Source organism: Peromyscus eremicus, chromosome 14 (assembly GCF_949786415.1).
Source record: "Peromyscus eremicus chromosome 14, PerEre_H2_v1, whole genome shotgun sequence".
Taxonomy (NCBI): Eukaryota; Metazoa; Chordata; class Mammalia; order Rodentia; family Cricetidae; genus Peromyscus; species Peromyscus eremicus.
The window spans coordinates 41,308,418-41,328,443 of record NC_081430.1 but is presented as its reverse complement, the minus strand read 5'-3'; the positions used below and the strand labels follow the sequence as shown (position 1 = coordinate 41,328,443).

The 20,026-nt window shown below is 37.1% G+C and overlaps 1 long non-coding RNA gene across 1 annotated transcript in view; it reads left to right on the top strand.

The window, feature by feature from the left end:
- The first annotated feature begins 8,093 nt into the window (after window positions 1-8,093).
- The window catches only part of LOC131924229 (uncharacterized), a 28,610-nt gene continuing 16,677 nt past the window's right edge, over window positions 8,094-20,026 (top strand). Inside the window, exon 1 of the long non-coding RNA XR_009382824.1 lies at window positions 8,094-8,315. This is a non-coding gene — a long non-coding RNA (uncharacterized LOC131924229). The remainder of the gene's footprint in view (window positions 8,316-20,026) is intronic.

Here is a 20,026-nt window from a genome sequence, read left to right as displayed (position 1 = left end):
TTTTTGACGGGAAATGGAAAAGGAGTGGATATGGGGGAGAGGGGAGCTGTTGAGGGGAACTGGGATGATTTAAGGGAGGTGAAGCTGCAGTCAGAGTATATTGCATGAGAGAAGAATAAAACCAATTACATAAATAATAAAGATTTCTATTAGAAAAAAAATGAACTAGAAACCTTTTGGGAAGTAAATATGTTTAGCCTAATTTGAACATGATGCTTTGTATATGTGTGTAACACATTATATGCTACCTCATTAGTGTGTATTTATGTTGTGTTTTGTGTATTAATTAAAATTAAAAATGAGCCAGATTAAAAAAAAATTCCTTAAGGTATGCTTTCCCCATCATGTTGGACTGTATTCCTTAAAACCACAAGCCAAAATAAACTTTTCCTTCCTTAAACCATTTCCAAATTCTGTCACAATGACAAGAAAAGTGATACACATACATTCACTGATATTATTCTTATATTCTTGCTACTTTATACTATAGCTGAAATTCATTTTATTCATTGCCATTTAATCTCCAAGGTAGCAGTATTTCACCTGTATGAAACAAACATGAACATTTCTACATTCTGAAATTGTTATCCTATATTCAGGTCATGTTATATAATCTTTTTCAAATGTGTGGAATAATAATACATTTCTCTTCCTAAAAAATAAATAATAAAAATAAGTAAATAAAACTTTGAAATAATTTATTTAAGAGATCTCACTACCTATACCAATGCTTCCAAATCTAACTTCCCCTCACACTGAAAAACCATGAAAAAAAAAATAAACTAGAAAAGAAAAAGAGAATTTTTATTGTGTACATGTAAAAAATGTTTAAATTTTTATAAGAAGAATGGCAACTCTGAAGAGTTATGCTTTGTTTGGTTTATATATAAATTTATATATACATATATATTTATAAAGCTATATATATATATATATATATATAAGGTTATAATGTCATGTTGAATGTTGAATATGTCTCCCTCACTTTTTCTTTCTTTTAGGAAACTAGAGAGAGAAATGATAATACCAAAAGTTGAGGCCATTAGAGTTAAAGGCTTCAAATGGATATTGTTATTGTCTGTGGGATAGTTGCAAGCCTGTACTTTAAAACAACTTGTAAGATTCTTTTTCCACAACTGAATTTTATGTCATCAGAACTCTTGTGACTCACTGCAGAATCAAACGCTGGATATTTCTAAGTAGAAACTTGATGTTCACAGAAGAGTAAGCTAGAAACTAACATTCCATAAGTTACTTTGAAGATTTAGATCACCAAAGTTAACTTGTAAAATGTTTATGTAAATCATGTTGGAAAGGAACTTTGTGAAGAACTTGTGTAATGCACAAATATGGATAATAAAAGCTAACTGTCTCCAGCACCTTGTCCTTGGGCCTGACAATTGACATCTTCCTAAAATATAGAGCCTACTTAGCATTCCAGGCGAAGATGAACTCATCTTTCTCCATCAGTGTGCTGGGAATAGGGGTATGATGACCTTGTATCATATGGACCAACAGCAAATGTGAGAGACAGTACACTGATCAACTATAGAGGCTAGTCTCTGCAAATATTGTGTGAAAGTCATCATGGCTGGAACAACCTATCTTCAGGTCTCTTAATTACATTGACTTCTCTTGTGTTTCAGCTAATGCCTATTAGGGTTTTCTGCTATTTGCAGTTGAACTTAATATTTCCCAAGTATCTAATAACACCATAATTATAAAAAAATCAATCACTAAAGGCTTTGAATATGCTTGATCAATAAAGTGGTTAGCATGAGGACCTAAGTTTGTACACAGAGCAACAACGTGAAACACAAGGCACAGTGGCATAAGCCAGTAATCCTAGCATTGAGGAGGCATATCCAGGAGGAACTCTAAATCTTACTGAACAACTAGTAATGCTGGGTTTGACAAGATACAGGCTTATTAAGAGAATAGCCTTACAAAATAAGCTCAGGCCTTTGAGATAGCTCAGTAAAAAGAGGTACTTGATGTCAAACCTAATGAACTCTGTTTTATCTGGGAAACCAAATGATAAAAAAAAATAAAATAAGGAGATTTCATTCCTCTTAATTGCCCTTTGACCTTCACATAATATTCATGGCAAGTGTGTGTCTGCATATGTATACATACTCATTCACACTAAATTAATTAATTAATTAATAACTAACTACAAAATGGAGAGTGACCAAGAAGGACACCAAACATTAATGCTGCCCTCTGGTCTACACATGTACTCACATGAGCACATATACACATAGATAAAGAAATAAAGAAATAATAACAATATTAGAACTTGTTAAAGGGCAGAGTATATGGCTCAGATGATAGAGAATCTGGCTATTATATATGTTGGTGTGCACTGAATAAAAATATTTTATACTTGTGTGTCTCAAATTTATAAGTTCTATAAGTTAAAATGTCCTGTTACTGTGGCAGTCCATACCTTTCCCCAAATCAAAGGTCCTGTATGATTGACTCAAAATGCCCTATCCCTTCTTACAAGCTTAAATGCCTCAATGTCCTCCACACAATAACTCCAAAGTTTGTCAGTAATGGAGGAAAAAAACTCTCAGGACCTCAGAACCAAACCTATTATTGTTCTTCCCATCAAAAAGTTCTATTCATTGTGTCTATTGTTGAGCTTATACTTGGAATGTGATTCTATAAAGACAGCTATCCTCCAACTTTATGACCACTTATTAGTCTGACTTCTGTCTACCTCATGACAATAAAAAAAAACAGATAATTTTTTGTTATAACATGTATAATTTAGGTTGACTTTAGTATCAAAGAACAGTTGTATTAAATGAGTTAGATAGAAAGAAAGACTTCATTTGGCTATTTTAAGGGGGTGTATGGATAGAACTAAATTTTATGAAAAAAATGGGGTACAGTTTTCTAGTGTTTAGGTGAGTTATTGGAAAATTCCTAGATGATGGTCATCAGAAATTTGACCAATGTGATGAGCTCATCTGATTATCACTTAAGGATATTACATTTATACTTTTCAACAAATACAAGGATACTGTCTGGTTTTGGTGATTACATTTTAAAAATATGTTTTTTATTTCCTTGAGGAATACATTGAATGATTATAGTGCATGAAAGAGCCCGGTAAAGATCTAAATCTCAAAGGAGCAGATAAATTTATGATTATAAGTTCTCTGAGGTAAATGCTCTAAATACAGGTAGGTCAGGGGCCAAGATTCAGGAAGAAATATGTGTAAACTTCAGTGGCATAGGAGGAAGATTAAGATTGTGTTGGTTACAGTTTAGATTAGAAGAGTCCATATATCTACTACCACTGATAACAGGTCATGCCCTTAGTCAGGAATACCTATAAGTGAAAATGATGTAATCGTAGCACATAAAAGTTATGGCTTCTAGGATTATTGCCAGGAATAGAAATGGCAAGAGGCCTAGTTTTTGGTGACCCTGTTCATATTAGTTAAGATCCTTTCTAATCCAAGATTAATTTTATACTGTGCTATAGCCCTTTTAAAAAGGAACAGTTACACTATTATTATGGAAAATCTACATGTACAACTTTCATGTCAGTGAGAAATATATACAAACATATAGAACCATTAAGATCTTAAAAGTCATATACATTGTCTTTGGTGCTTCATGTTCTACTCAAGAGGGAATGATGAGAGTCCAGACCAGCCATCTTGATCATATGACTCATGCTGGATTTCAATCATATTAATATTAATATTTCCTAATCAAACATGCTCTCACATCACATTTTCTTTATTCTTTGCAGATCCAGCAGAATAAGAAGAATGATCATAACTTCACCAGAAGAAAGAAGAAAAACACTCTACACTTCTATTAGCTACCTAAACAAGTATTTGGAGTTGGTAGGGGAAAGAGTATCCTTAATCTAGTTAAAATGCTAGGTTAAGAGATGTGAAGGTATGATAGAACTTTGCATCTTCCTCACAAATATTTGCTTATTGCTCTTTGTAAATTTAATATAGTTTTGCTTGCTCTGTTTAAGCTTGATTCCAGGTCATAGGTTTTCATCCATTATAGATTTATCATGTTCTTTGTACAAAAGTCCACCAGCGGAATGTAACTTCACCAAGGAAAGAGGAAAACACAGTACGACAAATAAATCATACAGGCATGTTTCTGGCCTCAGATCAGCTCCAATTTCCCAAGTAGAGTGGTAATGGAGTCCTGACTGTAGAAAAAGTCTCATACTGATTTGGGAAGTTCTTCCAGAGATAAGAACTCAGGTGAAGCCATGATTCTTGACTTCACTATAGGAAAGAATTTCAGGATAAGTCAGTATGAAGCGGAGTTAGAGTTTATTAGGGAAAGATTTTAACCTGGATGTAAGCACAAGGATTGATAGAAAGAAGAAACCACCAGAGAGAGGAACAGATACAAGCAAGAATGTATGGTGACTTCTCAAGAGAAAGCCATGCTTTGGTCTTAATGATGTCCACAATATATTATATATAGATGTGTGTATGTATACACACACACACACACACACACACACACACACACACACACACATATAAAGTTTGGTGAACCTAAAGTTATATCTTAAAAGATTGTTTAGAAACTATTTTTCCCTCCTACCTTTTTGCTGGTTTTGTGAAATGAGATCATAAAGCTGTTAGAGAAATGCCTTCGAGAGGATTGCAAACCCATACGGTGAAACTATGAGTCACAAGGGTTTCAGAACAGAGCTAAAACACGCCTTTTACTGTAAATAGTCATTCTTGAGATCTTCTTAGAAAAATCAAAGGTTTGTATCTGGGAGAGGAGACAGGTCACATTCAAAGGTTATATATGCTTAGGCCTTAAATATGTCCATTGCATTAAAAAATCTTATTTGGAACATATAGAAAAGGAATATTGTCCCTATGTTAAAAAATCTTCAAAGTAAATGTTAATTGTGCTGGAATACTGAACTTCTGCTGGTAAAACCCCAGAGTGAGAAGGTCCTTTCTATTCCCAAGTCTTCTTAATTTTTGATGTCTTTCTCTCTTGCCTCACTGGCATTCCATTAAAAATCATATGACCCAAGGTAATGTAAAATGTACTTTTCTCACAAAGGTCAGTAAATAGAAAGAATATTTCTGAACAATGTCTTCATTCTCTACTTATTCAATACTTTTTCCATCAAGACAAATTAAGGTTCTTTGAAATGTTTGCTGAGATGCCTCAGATTTTGATAAAGAATTCCAAAATGTTGTTGATTCATCTCTTACTCCAGCAATCCCCCTCAACCAAGAGTTGGCTTCCTTAAACCAAATCACATGGCTTTCTAGGGTAAAATCTTACACCACCGTGCACTGGACATGAGTCATCCTTCTGTCCTGTGTATTCACTCTGAATATACTACCCTTCTGCCCATCACTTAGTTGCTCTCTTGGTTATGAGATCAGTTTTCCAGATGTCTATCTCAGAAAGTATTGTCATGTGAGTACTCAAAATGCCCTTGCATATCTCTTACTTCATTTCACCTCACATACAGGCATTGAATTATCTCATATCACTACAAGGATGACAAGAAGAAGATCCTGAGGGACCACATTCATGTTATGATGTTATTGTATATTATTATACTTATTATTGTTAATCTCTTAATGTACATAATATACATACCATTTTATCATAGGCATGTGTCCTACTTAGCTTCAACTGTCAACTTGACACTGACTAGAGCCACCTGAAAAGGGAGCATCAATCAAGCGATTACCCAGATCAGAATGGCCTATTGGCAAGTTTATGAGGGCTTATCTCACTTGTCAACTGATCACTATGGGAAGGAAGATTTCCTAGGAAGGTATCATGGGGATGTCTAAGAAAGCTAGCTTAGCATAAGCTGGTTCTTTATGGTTTCTGCATTCAAGTCCATGCTTGAGTTCCTCAAGTACTTTCCTCAGCGATGAACCATAACCTGTAGCAGCCTAAAATCAACCCCTTTTTCTCCCAAGTTGCTTTTAGTCATGATATTTGTCACAGCAGCAGAAAGGAAACCAGGGCAGCACAAAAGTATGAAATATATGGTACATGTAAGGGTTAATACTGTTTGGGACTTCAAGCACCCTTGTAGGCCAATCTAACATGCAAACCAGTGGTCAAATGCAGCAGAGAGTAGCTTGAGTGTGGTCCAACAAAAATATATATATAATTACTTAAAACATTATGAGATTTTTTTCTATGACTTTTTAAAATCAATTGTGCAGTTCTCAGGTGTGAACTTTGTAGAAAACAACATGGTCCTACAACGTCAAAGGTTCAACACATCAGTGAAGGCTTTAGGTTGTATCCTGTGGAAATAAGGGAACACGACAGTGCATGGAAAAGCTTTCATGTTCTCAAAGTAAATGCATCTCTTGAAGACTGAGAGTTAGTTGGTTATAAAAGAAAAAATTACTCAGTTCTTCCTCCCCTCCAATAACTGAAGAAGAACCTTGGGTCCTCAATTCTAAACATAAAGGGATATAAACCTGATGACAGTACTGACAGAGTTAACTGCTCATCACTCCTGATATGGAAATGAAGAGGTGGCGTGCAGCATCCTGGATTAGATTAACATTCTTTACTGCCACCTCGTAGTCTTTTGTCACAACACTAAGGAAGAAATTTCAGAAGGCTGGAGAGCACTTGATAGCACAGTGGAGGTAAAATTCCTAGTTGTGATTCAATAAGCAGTAACTAGATATTCAGATTTATACACTCAACACTTGAACGGAAAGTAAAGTGTTTGGGTACTGACACCATTCTACCATTTTCAACATATCTCTCCAGTTACTTTGTTTGCAATGGAAATTCCCAGAAATGCCACCTCTCTCCTACTCCTTTGCATATGCTCTTCAAGTTCTTGTCCCAGCTGTTTTCCTGGGCACGCTGTCTCCTGTAGCTTAGATCAAACTTTTTATTTCTCAGAAGCCAGAGGCTTCCATCAAGGACTAAGCGAACTATCATAAGCGTCTACAGAGTGAATGTTTTGTGGCATAGCATTTGTAGGAGGGAGTGTAACAAAAGCTAAAGTACTTTCAACTCAACAACTTGAAACTTCACTGTAGGTTATCTTTTGGACTCTGTAAAATCATGCTAAGCCAAACCAACTCCGATGACAGTTAATGCTAGAGTTATACAAATGTAAACTTGTTCAGATTTATGTTCATTGGAATTTTGGCTGAGTTTATATGTCAAGAATACACGCAAATGATATAATGTGTATAATTTGTTTTTCAAAATCTCAAATTGCCATGGGAGCCTTAAAGCCAAAACATATTATAATCATATTGTAGTTAGCTGCAAAAAAATATGTTGACTTAGTTGATTCAGTTCTGTATGATGTTATCAAACTACACTTTTTACACAAACACATTTTCAATAACAGGTTGGGAATTGTTTTTCAAATATCACAAGGTTAGATAGGTTTTCAATAATTTCTTCTAGACACTACAAAAATAATTATTAGCATCTGTCACTCAGAATTCTTTGCTGTATGTTTACAACCTTCATAATGGGAACAGTTTCTCTACTTTCTGTCCTTATTACTTGCTTCTATAACCATTTTATTCAAACTCCTAACATGATACCCTTTCTAGAAAATATTTATGACACATTCAACTATATGTTCCACAATATAATCTCCTCCAATTGAGTCAACTATATTGGCCAGATCATTCTGTAGTGGCTAAAACAGAAACTAAGTGTACAAATCATTGTAGTACCACACCTGGCTCAAAGACAGGAGCACACTAGATGCAACTAATTTCATGTGATTTCTACTTATGCTTCTAATTAGTAAGTTTTCAGAGAAAGTACCTTATAATTACAGTGTTTATTTTGATAAATGCTAAATACACCAATAAGTATGTATGTTACTATAGCATTTAGGCATGAGAACATGTCTTTATGTGCACATTTACAATACATGCATGTGTATATATACATATAGGTGTACATGTATGGATACATATTCACATTCTTTGTGTATGTATGTGGATCTTCTATATACTATCCCAAATGAAGAATCTATAACTCCATTACTGCTCTTTAAGACAGTGGCAAATAAGACACCTTATATCTGTTCTCCTAAACAGTCTGTTATGTGCTACATCAGCTCCACGTGTCTGACCTAATGCATCAGCCATGCCTCCAAATCAGGATTCAGAAAAGTGGCATATCCTGCCTGCACAGCATGAGTCCCACATTTTTAGCTAAAAGGTACAATGGATCCATGGAAGGAGAAGCCAAGTGTTCCTGGCATGTGTTCACGAACAGTTAGAAATCTGGAGGGCAAACACCTTTGAAGCTGTTGCTAACTGGTAAGAACATGAAAGTTTGATAAAAGCCTTTCCCATTTGTTCCCCCAAGTAGGTAATTTCATTATATGCTTCACAATGCTACTCAGGATGCCCTGAAGAATCTGACATCAGTGACCTCTCTTGAGGAGGACTTGGAAACACATTCCTATAGTGTCACTCCTTCCCTTCCACACTCTGCTTCCCATTCCCAATCATCACTCCCTGGATAAATGTTCTTTTTGGAAACCCTGCTCTCAGATTTTTCTCTCAGGAGAACACTGACTAAGAAGTAATCTTAATGCAAATAATGCAAATGTTTAATGATATTCACCATATTTCTCTAGTTCAGAGAAAGTAGAGACATATTAGATTATTTGAAAGATTGAGATAAAACAGTTGTTAACTTCTTTAAGTGGGCAAGTAAATTGTATTGATTTTTTTATTAAGAGATTTTCTATTCATTTTATATACCAACCACAGATGCCCCTGTCCTCCCTCCCCCTGCCCCCGAGCCTTCCCCCGGCAACCCACCCCTCATTCCCACCTCCTCCAAGGCAAAGTCTCCCATGGGGAGTCAGCACAGCCTGGTATATTCAGTTGAGACAGGTCGAAGGCCCTCCTCCCTGCACCAAGGCTGTGCAAAGTGTCTCATCATAGGCACTAGGCTCCAAAACGCCGGGTCGAGCACTAGGGACAGGTCCCAATCCCACTCTCTGGGGCACCCCTAAACAGTTCAAGCTAAACATGAGGGACTAGTCCAGTACCATGGGGGCTCCTCAGACAGCAGTCCACAGTTCATGTGTTTCCACTAGTTTGGCTAGTTGTCTCTGTACTGTGGTGATATATTGTGTCCCCCAATATATTGTGCATCCTAATAAACTTATCTGGGGTCAGAGACAGAACAGCCACTAGATAGATACAGAGGCAAAAAATGGTGGCACACATGACTTTAATCCTATCACTTAGGAGGCAGAGATCCATCTGGATCTCTGTGAGTTTAAAGCCACACTGGAAACAGCCAGGCATGGTGACTCATGCCTTTAAGCCCAAGAAGGGAGCCTTTAATCCCAGGAAATGATGGCAGGAAGCAGAAAGGTATATAAGGTGTGAAGACCAGGAACTAAAGCCTGGTTAAGCTTTTAGACTTCTAGCAGCAGTTCAGCTGAGATCCGTTTGGATAAAGACTCAGAAGCTTCCAGTCTGAGGAAACAGGATCAACTGAGGAATTGGCAAGGTGAGGTGACTGTGGCTTGTTCTGCTTCTCTGACCTTCCAACATTCACCCAATACCCAGCTCCAGGTTTTATTTTCATTAATAAGAACTTTTAAGATTCATGCTACACTATACTTTTTCCAATCATGGTCTCAATATCTCGTGCTCATAGCATCCCTCTTCTCTCTCATTGGACTCCTAGAGCACAGCCTGGGACCCAACCGTGGATCTCTGCATCTGCTTCCATCAGTCACTAGATGAGAGTTCTATCATTACAGTTAGGATATTCAGCCATCTGATCACCAGAGTAGGCCAGTTCAGGCACCCTCTCGACTATTGTCCATAGTCTATTATGGTGTCATCCTTGTGGATTCCTGGGAACCTCCCTAGCACTCTGCTTCTCCCTGTTTCCACGGTGTATTCATTTATCATGATGTCTCTTTCCTTGCTCTCCCACTCTGTTCCCATTCCAGCTCGAACCCCCTACTCCCCTAAGCTCTCATTCCCGTTCCCTTGCCCTCCATTACCCCCCCCTTACCCCCAGTTTGCTCATGAAGATCTCATCCATTTTCTCATGCATTTCTCCATCACTGGGCAATCCATGCATCCTTCCTAGGGTCCTCCTTACTAGCTAGGCTCCCTGTAGCTGTGGGTTACAGTCGGGTTATCCTTTGCTTTACATCTAGTGAGTACATACCATGTTTGTCCTTCTGAGTCTGGGTTACCTCACTCAGGATGATATTTTCCAGTTCCATCCATTTGCCTGCGAACTTCATGATATCATTGTTTTTCTCTGCTGAGTAGTACTCCATTGTGTATATGTAACACATTTTCTATATCCATTCTTCAGTTGAGGGGCATCTAGGTTGTTTCCACGTTTTGGCTATTACAAATAATGCTGCTATTTTAGATTTATTCCAGTTTTAGTTACAGGTGCCTGTATAAGGAGCTATGCACCTGAAAGTGCAGGTGCATAGTCCAAGAGAGGGTGTTAGATCCCCTAGAGCTGGAGTTACAGGTGGTTATAAGTGCTGGGAATGGAACTTTTGTTCTCTGTGAGAGTAGTACATTGCTCTTAATCACTGACACATCTCTTCAGCCCAATTTTAGATTATTTTAACTATGTTAAGATATATTTTGTGATACTCTATAGCAATTTTGTGGTAATTTATTTAGAAGTAAGGCTCTTTGAAAATGAAAATGACAGCCAGGCAGAAGTGGCACATGTCTTTAAACCCAGCACTCGGGAGGCAGAGCCAGGCGGATCTCTGTGAGTTCGAGGCCAGCTTGGGCTACAGAGTGAGTTCCAGGAAAGGCACAAAGCTGCTCAGAGAAACCCTGTCTCGAAAAAAGAAATGAAAATGCCTTTCTAATACCATGCCATATGTTGCTGTAAAAGAAGAATCCTCCACTCTCCATTTGTCCCCTTTCATTTCTCATCCCACATAGACGAAGGTAACATTGTGCACAGCTACAAGACATCTATTTTTAAATTATTATATTATTTTGTGTGTATGGATGTCTTGCCTGCATATGTGACTGGTGCCATAGAGGCCAGAAGAGAGCATCAGGATCCCCTGGAACTGGAGCTATAGACATTTGTGAGCCTCTGTGTGGGGACTGAGAATGAAATCCAGGTCCTCTGGAAGGAGCAACCAGTACCTTTATCCACTAGGCCATCTCTCTAGCTCTAGAAAACACTTTTTTCTGCCTTCATGAAGTTAAAAGTGGCTATGAGGCTAAGTTCTAGCCACTTTTATGAATGACAAGAGGCACATGACCTCCAGACCTTCTCTTAAGTTGAATCAAATATATGTATCCCAGAATTCTTCGCTGTCACTTCTGATTCCTACCTGGAAAATGGTTTTGATGATAGGATACCTAAGGGCAATTTGAACAAAGAGGCAACTCTCAGAATATATGCTTGAGGAATAGTCAAGCAGAAGCTAGGAGAACTCTGGGTCCTTCATGACATACAATAACCATCCAACCTGTGAATTTCATACCTCTAGACGTATACACCGAAGAGAAGAAAGAGCTTACTATTCCTTCAACAATCTGTGACTTAGTAATTATCTATCACATGTATTAAAGAAATAATCACAACATTAAAATCCCATATACCAAAATCATAGTCTGGCATTTACTAAGGTTGTGGTCCTGATCAGGGTTAATCTTATTCCAAGGGATGTTTGAATATTTGAGAACATCTTTCATTTGTTAGTTGTAGCTGGTGAATAAAGAGAAGAGATAAGGTTAAGCAAACTGCATTGCACAGGATAACCCTTAAAACTAATATTTTATTTTTCAAAAATAAATGCTACTAGTGCTAAAATTGAGAAAGATTATATTGTCTTTGAGTGCACTTGCCCTCATACATATCGACCAATCTATACAAGAGTTTGCTCAAGTGGTTCTTGGAATAAACCTACGTTATATGCTCATTGCTTTTGGTTTAGCTGTATCAGCTGAACCTTCCTCCTTTTCTCCTTTAGTACAGCAAGATATAGGAGCAATACCTACACAGTTCTCAGCACTGTCTGACCATGGGAGAAGTTACTGGCAGATAGTACAGCACACAGGGAATGTGACTTGTGGGTCACTGGATGAAATACCAGACAGAACCCATCTGTACTCACTTAATTGTTTTTTGTTTATAGCTAAAGACACTTCCCACCAAGGGAAATGATAGAACACGTGTCCAATTATTCTCTCTGCATTTGTTAAGACTTCAAGATATATTCTATTCATTTTCTTATTAAAAATAAAAGATGCTCATCACAGAATGTTTAAAAATCATTATTATTGAACAAAGAAAAGAAAATTATAATCATCCATAATCCCAACAGACCAAAAAACCCATTAACTCTGCAATCTGTATGAATCCAGATACTTCTCTGTGCACACATATTAAATTAGTATATAATTGATACCACATTCTGCCTTTTTATAACCAGTATATTTTTTCTCTATTTGGAGATATTACCCATTTATACCACTAACTACCCATTTATCTTTCAAACCAGCAGGCCTCTGTTTTACAATGGGAATAACATTTTGTCACATTTCTACATGCCAGAGTTATACAGAGGTTCAAGCTCTGCTTTCAGGGTGACTCGATTCCATAAAACCATGTGAGATTTTCCTCATAGAGCACTGTCCCTGTGTTGTTTATAGTATCATGTATCACCTTGGGAGCGATATCTGCCTTGCTGCTCTCAAACATACACTGCATATTTTGTTAGACATTTCATCACTGTTGCAAATTCATGAGGAAAACAACATAAGGAAGGAGAGATCTACATTAGCTGATAATTTCTGCAGTTTCAATTGATCAGGGCCAGCTCTAGTCCTGATAAGTCTGTGACAGGGCAGAAATATCATGAAAGAAGATCATGAGAGAGGAAACCTGTTCTCCTTGTGACAACAAGAAAGCAAACGATGAGGCCAAGGACAAGATATTCCCCCTCAATATAACAGCCCAATTCCTCAAACTAGACCCCACCTTCCAGGATTCCACCACCTCCCAAAGATCTTTTGGAATTTAGAATCAATCAATATACTAAACCACTGATTGGGTCATATCTTTCAGGTATATTATCATTGCAACACCTCTACCAGGATGTCCAGAGGTATGCTTTAGTAATCTCCTAGGCATATCTTAATCAAATCAAATTCCCAATCAAGGGTAACCAATCATTACTTTCTCAGCTTAAAACAATCTGATGTTGTACATATTTATATTCCGTTGAAGGTTTAAGAAAACCTGCCTTAAAATACATAAGGAAAACTCCTAATGAAGAAAGAACTACCCAGTCTATGACTATCTTGAAGAATAAATTGAAAGCAGCTAAAGAGAGACAGCTGAAGAGAGAGTTTTCCCACTTAAAGAAACGTGAGGTTAGAGCCATGCTTCTGAATGAAAAAAAATATTGAAATCTGTAATTCTCTGAATTGTAATCAAGTTCATAAATGGGCATGAACTTAGCAGGGTGATCATTGTAGTTAGGAAATCTTCAGCTGTCGGGCAAACCCAAGGAGGAGTAGAGGTTTTTTTTCTGTGATCTGAATTATATGGCATAGCTTATAATCTGAGTGTTCAGGCAGCAGGAAGGCAGATATCACAATGGCTCACACTTTGAATTTACTTCAGGGAACTGCCTTAGCAAAGCAAAATGAGGATCAAACTTATTGAAGCTTGAGTCTAGACTGCTGCTAAAGTCTTCAAGCTATTTTTGCTTTTTGAAAATCTCTATTTCCCAAACTCACTTTAACGGGTCTACAGGAGGTTAGTCATATGTGACAAGCGCTGGTTTGTGACTTCTGGTTTCCCTTTTTGATGTTAGTGGGGCCATGGCCTTTCTCAGACCATGGTCTCTGCTGTGTTCACACTGATGTTAGTCAACAATACTGAGTGGAAAGGCATGGGCTAATATACACACATGCAAATATACATGTAGATTGGTGCAGAGGACATTAAAATCAGGTGTTCTAAAGTGTCCTAAACTAAAGAACGTTCCATTCAGATGTAGGAAATCACTTGAATTTCAATACACAACTAAACAAAGTCTGTATTTCACTCTTTGATATTATCCAATTATGTTTCTATCAGACTTGTGAATTATAGGTAACTGATATCAGTGCAAAATACCCATTAAAAAAGAATGAATTCATTTTGATGAGTGGACAGCCTGTCTCTCCTCCTTCCACAGTAATAAGATTTTATTCTGAGTCAGGAAAAGTGTTAACTAAGCAGGCTTGAGTTGCTCAAATCCTAAACTCTGCATATGTCAAAAGCTCTTTCTCCGGACTGGCTTCTGCCCAAATTCAGAGAGATAATATCTGAGGTCTTAGGATAATCTAGCCAATAAGAATGTTTTATATTTTCTTTAATCCATAAGTCTTTCTGAACTAGTTTATCAGATAATATTGTCCTAACAATGTAATCCACAGTAAAAAACAATTTTTGCCTTGTATTAGATTAAGTGACTAAAGACAGTCATAAGCATTACAGGCCTATGTGAATGACCTCTAGCAAAATCTATGGATACCTTCACATAGGTCAGCTTCCTTTTAGTGTTTATTTTAATTTTTTATTTTGTATATGAGAGTGGGTGCAGATAAGTACACATTGGTGCAAGCGTCCTCAGAGGCCAGATAAGGGTGTCAGATTCCCTGAAACTAGAGTTTCAGACAATTGTCAGCTACCTGCCTTGGGTACTAGGAACCAAACTCAGGCCTTAACTGCTAAGTCATCTTTCCAGCGCTGAGCTTTCTTTCATTTAGAGGTCACACATCTTGCAGACTTATATGCTGTTCAACTCTACAGTGAGTGGATACTTGGAAGTCTGCCTGAACTTTGTTCCAGGATTTTTTTCATCTTCACTGATTTTAGTATCCATGTGACTACCACAATAATCCACAGCCACAGGAATACTAATTTTGAATTTTGTGCGTTTTTAGAAATCATTAGGTCTAGAAACAGCTTTTTGCATTCTTTCTTATATTTAGTATTCATAAGTATGCCCATTGTTTTGAATTTGTTCCTTGGAAACATGTATTCTCTTAGTGACTTTGACAAAATGCTTAAAATCTATTCATTTTAAGCAAATTAATCATTACTTTAACACTTAAAAATACCTTTCAGCATAACAAAGTTTCTCCAGATAGATATCTAGGACCTCTCACATAAATAAGAACAAATTGCTACACCTTTACACCTTTCTCTTGAACGTTGCTAATTAATATGCTAAACCAAAATACCATGAGGATTTCTTTAAGAAGGAGAGACAAAAGCAAGTTGTTCCACATGTTCTACAGTAGCCAAGCTCTGAGCAGGCAGCTGAGATGCTCTCAGGAGGAAAGTTCATGAGTGTCTAGTGGCATACCAGTCAGCATGCAGGACAGTCAAGCTAGAAAGCGACACTCCATGAAGCAGAAAGTCACAAGACCAAGAAACCTGCACTGATGTTTTTCCACTGTCAAGCTGGCTGAATTTTACAATTTGTTTAAGCCCCTGGGGGTACCATACTTTCTAAGTGACAAGCCATGATTAACACGTTTATTTCTTCAATAGAAAACTATTTCTAACACTTCTTCTGCTAATAATAAACAACCTCACTTGTGTAAAATTTCCATTTAAGAGTGCTAAATTACCACCTCTAAAGGTGTTGATTCTTGATGAAGGTGCTTCCTATGATGTGTCCCTTGCCCACCCGTGAAGAGTTAGTTCCTGAAAGAAAGTACTGTGCATGCACCTCACCCTAAGGTATAAAGTAGTTAACTAGCACAAATAAACATGTATAGCACTGTTCACACCCAAATGGTCTTAAAATAAATTTCCTGCAAACAAAATGACCGTATTAAGGAGCATGCCACAGAAACTCAAAGCAATCATTATCATCATTTTTGTCTTTACATCTTCATCTGGGAATGCTTTGTATTTTGTTCCCATATCATGGTCAATAATTCAGTTATTGAATATTCTATGTATGAAGAGCATTATCAAGTAATCTAATTGAGTGGTCTAATGATGAGCAACTCTTGCCTTTTTTCTAGAAAAGAGTCAAAAGAAAGGAAACCCTTACTGTTGATCTATCAGGGGATAATATCTTAGCAAACATAATGTTTGGCTATTGCAATGATTTTTGATGATTGTAATTATGATCACAATTACAAAAGAAAAAAAAACTGAGGTTAAGAAAAGGTAACATAATTGACCCTGCTGTGGGATGTTCTGTATGGCAAATGTGTTGCTGATTAGTCAATAAATAAAACACTGATTGGCCATTGGCTAGGCAGGAAGTGTAGGTGGGACAAAGAGGAGAATAAAGCTGGGAAGTAGAAGGCTGAGTCAGAGAGACACTGCCAGTCTCCATGATGACAAACAGCATGTGAAGATGCCGGTAAGCCACGAGCCACGTGGCAAGGTATAGATTAATGGAAATGGATTAATTTAAGCTGTAAGAACAGTTAGCAAGAAGCCTGCCACAGCCATACAGTTTGTAAGCAATGTAAGTCTCTGTGTTTACTTGGTCGGGTTTGAGCGGCTGTGGGACTGGCAGGTGAGAGAGATTTGTCCTGACTGTGGGCCAGGCAGGAAAACTCTAGCTACATGACCCCACGACAAGACACAATCTACATTGCAACCAAAATAGATGCCTTCAACAACTTCTATCTCAATCCTAAGTTACAGTAAATCATCACTTCCACTTTCAAAATGAAGTTGAATTAATACAATATTAAAGCATTAGTTGCTAAACTTCTCTTTCATGAGATAAAACCTAATAGAACTAGCTTGAAAGCGAATTGTTTGGTCAATGGGAAGATATGATCAGCTTTACAGAAAAAGGTCTTAGAGACACTCAAGCAGGTGACTAAAAGACAAGAGACTTAGAATATAACTTCCCAACAAGAAAGGAATGAGTGAGTCTTCATTTTGATACTGGGAAAACTGAGGTTTCCTTTACTGTTCTAAGTTTCATTAATCAAAGAGTTGAGAAATGGACTCAGAGGTAAGCTAAAGGACAATGTTATTAAAGTTTAAAAGAAAAACAGTGTACGTTAGGTGAAAATCCCTGCAACTGCCAGGAAGAAAGATGGAAGCAAAGCCATGGCTTTTAAGTTAGGCAACAAATAGAAACAGGGAGAACTCATTAAGAAAAGGAAAGCACTCCGAGGAATGGAAATGGGCTAGTCAGATGAGGAAAGAGCTCAGTATGTTTTTTTTTATAGCCTCCTCTCTTGCTCGGGTTTCATAGGCTTTTTTTCTTTGCAAGCATGCTCTATTTGTTAAGTGATGCCAAAGTAAAGAAGGGCTTCCAGTCTTCCTCCAAACTAGCTACTTTTATGTTAAACTTGCTGTCATTTTCTTCAGTACCCTTTCTCCCGTCACAGTTTGATCATGTAGCAAATTTTTACATAAGGGTTAAATATATAAAACAGATTGCATGCACATATTGATATCATAAATATGGTATCAATTACTATAACTTTCAGAAAATTAACTTGATTTCTGTGAATGTTTAAATGCATGCATGTGTATTAATGGAAACATGTATTTTTTTGTTATTCAGTGTACTTATCTTTTATAGACATGAATAAAAACTACAAGTGAAAACTGAAAACTTGGGTATACAATTGAATTGAAATTTAGATTTAAAAAATTCAAAGTTATTGCTAAAGTTATTTTTCTTATATTTCTATAAGCTATCTAATCAGAAATACAGAGGCAATGGTTAATCTCCATTGCCAATTTGAATGGATTTAGAATCACCATGGAAACACACCTCTGGACATATCTCTGAAAGTGTTTCTAGAAAAGAATAAATGAAGAGGAAAGGCCATGTTGAATATGGGCTGCACCGTCCCCTGGGCTGGGGTCCTGGACTAAATAAGCAGGAGACAGTGAATAGAGCACCAGTGTTCACATCTTTTTCCCTGCTGTGTCCTATCCCCAAGGACTATATCCCTGGAACTGTTATCCACAATGCACTCTTCTATCCCAAACTCTTTCTTCTTGGGTATTTTGTCACAGCATTAAAAAAAATAGTAACTAATTAATTTTTTATGGATGTTTTCTTAAAATTCCTTAAATTTCCTTTAAGCTTTTGTGAAGAACATGGAACTGATGCTTTGTTTTATCCACTTCAAGAAAACTCATGACTTTAGCTGTATATGATATAAAAATAGAAATCCATAGGATCTATTGCATCTGTAATACTTTCAGCCTTCAAAATGAATGCAGAATTCAACAAACCATTAAATAAGGCAATGGAATCACAGTTTTCCCTCTCTACAGACCTGACACCTCAGAGGCAACAGTTGTATCCCTACAAAGTCTTTCCAAAAAAGCTGGCTCCTCCCACTGATTGTCCTGACTGCATGATCTTCTTTCCCAACTGTTCTTTCTGCTTGCATCCAACTTCTGCTCCATACTGAGCAGACCAGGCAATCTTCTAGAATAGTCATGTTGTGCTCCTTGTTCTCAGGCCTCCAGCAGCTTTGCTTTCACTTAAATAAAAACTGTCTTGAAAATGTGTAATCACAAGAAGTCCCCAGATAACCATGCTGCCCAAGACTTCCCTCACTTATGAGAGAAACATCCACAGAACCTTTTAAAGAAACCTTCCTACCACTCCCTTCTTCTACTTAATCACCTTGTTGTAATTTATCCTTTGGTAACATACCTGTTTCTTTAAAAGGATGTAAAGTACAGGCAAACAAGGACTCCTTGTTCATTGCTGTAGCCCAAACATAAAGGGAACTTTATAAAAACTGGTTAAACAAGAATCAATTGAGTGAATGAATAAATACTCCAATTGAAATCTTTTAAGGTTATTAAACTTTAAGTAGGAAATAAAATCTGATGGTTGATTTTCAAAGGTGCCTCAAGCCAGCTTAAGTCAAGCTACAAATGAACAGAAAGCTCTAAACTCCTACTCATGCCTGCTAGTCAAGCTATTTCCCCACCCAAATTTTCTTGCTTCCCTGTCCCAAACTGTAAGTATACAGAGCCAAGCTCACCTGTAAGGCCATGTGCCTGATAAGCTTTAAAATAAGCAGGATGTAGAAGATAGATATGAAGGCACTCACTGGTTTTGTTTAGTCGACAAACATTAAGTGACAGGGGGCAAAATGAGACACACACACACACACACACACACACACACACAAACACACACACACACACACACACACACACACACACACACACATATATATATATATATATATATATATATATATATATATATATATATATACCCTCCTGATTACTCAGCCAAAGAAGAGATGGGAGAAAGTATTTGCTCGTGTTAGGGTTTAAAAACTATTCTCTGCAGTCAACCAGTGCATTCAAACATGTCAGAGAAATCGACTTGCTTTCTTGCTTTCACAATGCTGAGTCTCCCTCTCCCATGCTCTTACTATGAAATGAAGATCTTTGTTTCTCACCTGAAGAAAGAGGGTATTTCTCGATTTGCAACAAGTAAAGCAAGGGCCAGAACTACCAAGAGTGCCATTAACCTCTAAGGGAGGGATGAGACAAATACAAGATCACCGAATAAAAGCAGCAACTAACACTTGGAAGCCAAGAGTGAAAGGGAATGGGAGTAGGGTGTAGCTTAACTTCTTTAGGGCATCAACAGTGTATGAAGTAGCACGCCTAAAAATAAAAAAAAGTGGTTAAATGTGCTAGGAACAGAATGTTCAATCCCTTAAATATTAAAAGAAGGACTGCATGTTTAGTCAATAGACAAATGTTAATATTGAATATATTTTTAAAGTTCAAATAGTCATGTTTCAGACAACTTAAGTGCTTGTGCAAGATGTAAATTAGATAGCAAAGCTATAAGAATAAGTTTAAGTGTTGGGAAACTGAGGCTAGAATAGCTCATATGGCTTGAATTATCTATAAAACTGATACTTTCCACAACTTCCAGTACATACAATTAAACAAAATTGTCCCTGCCTGCAATTCACTATCACCTTGGAAGCTTTTTTAACAACCCAAAGTCTGA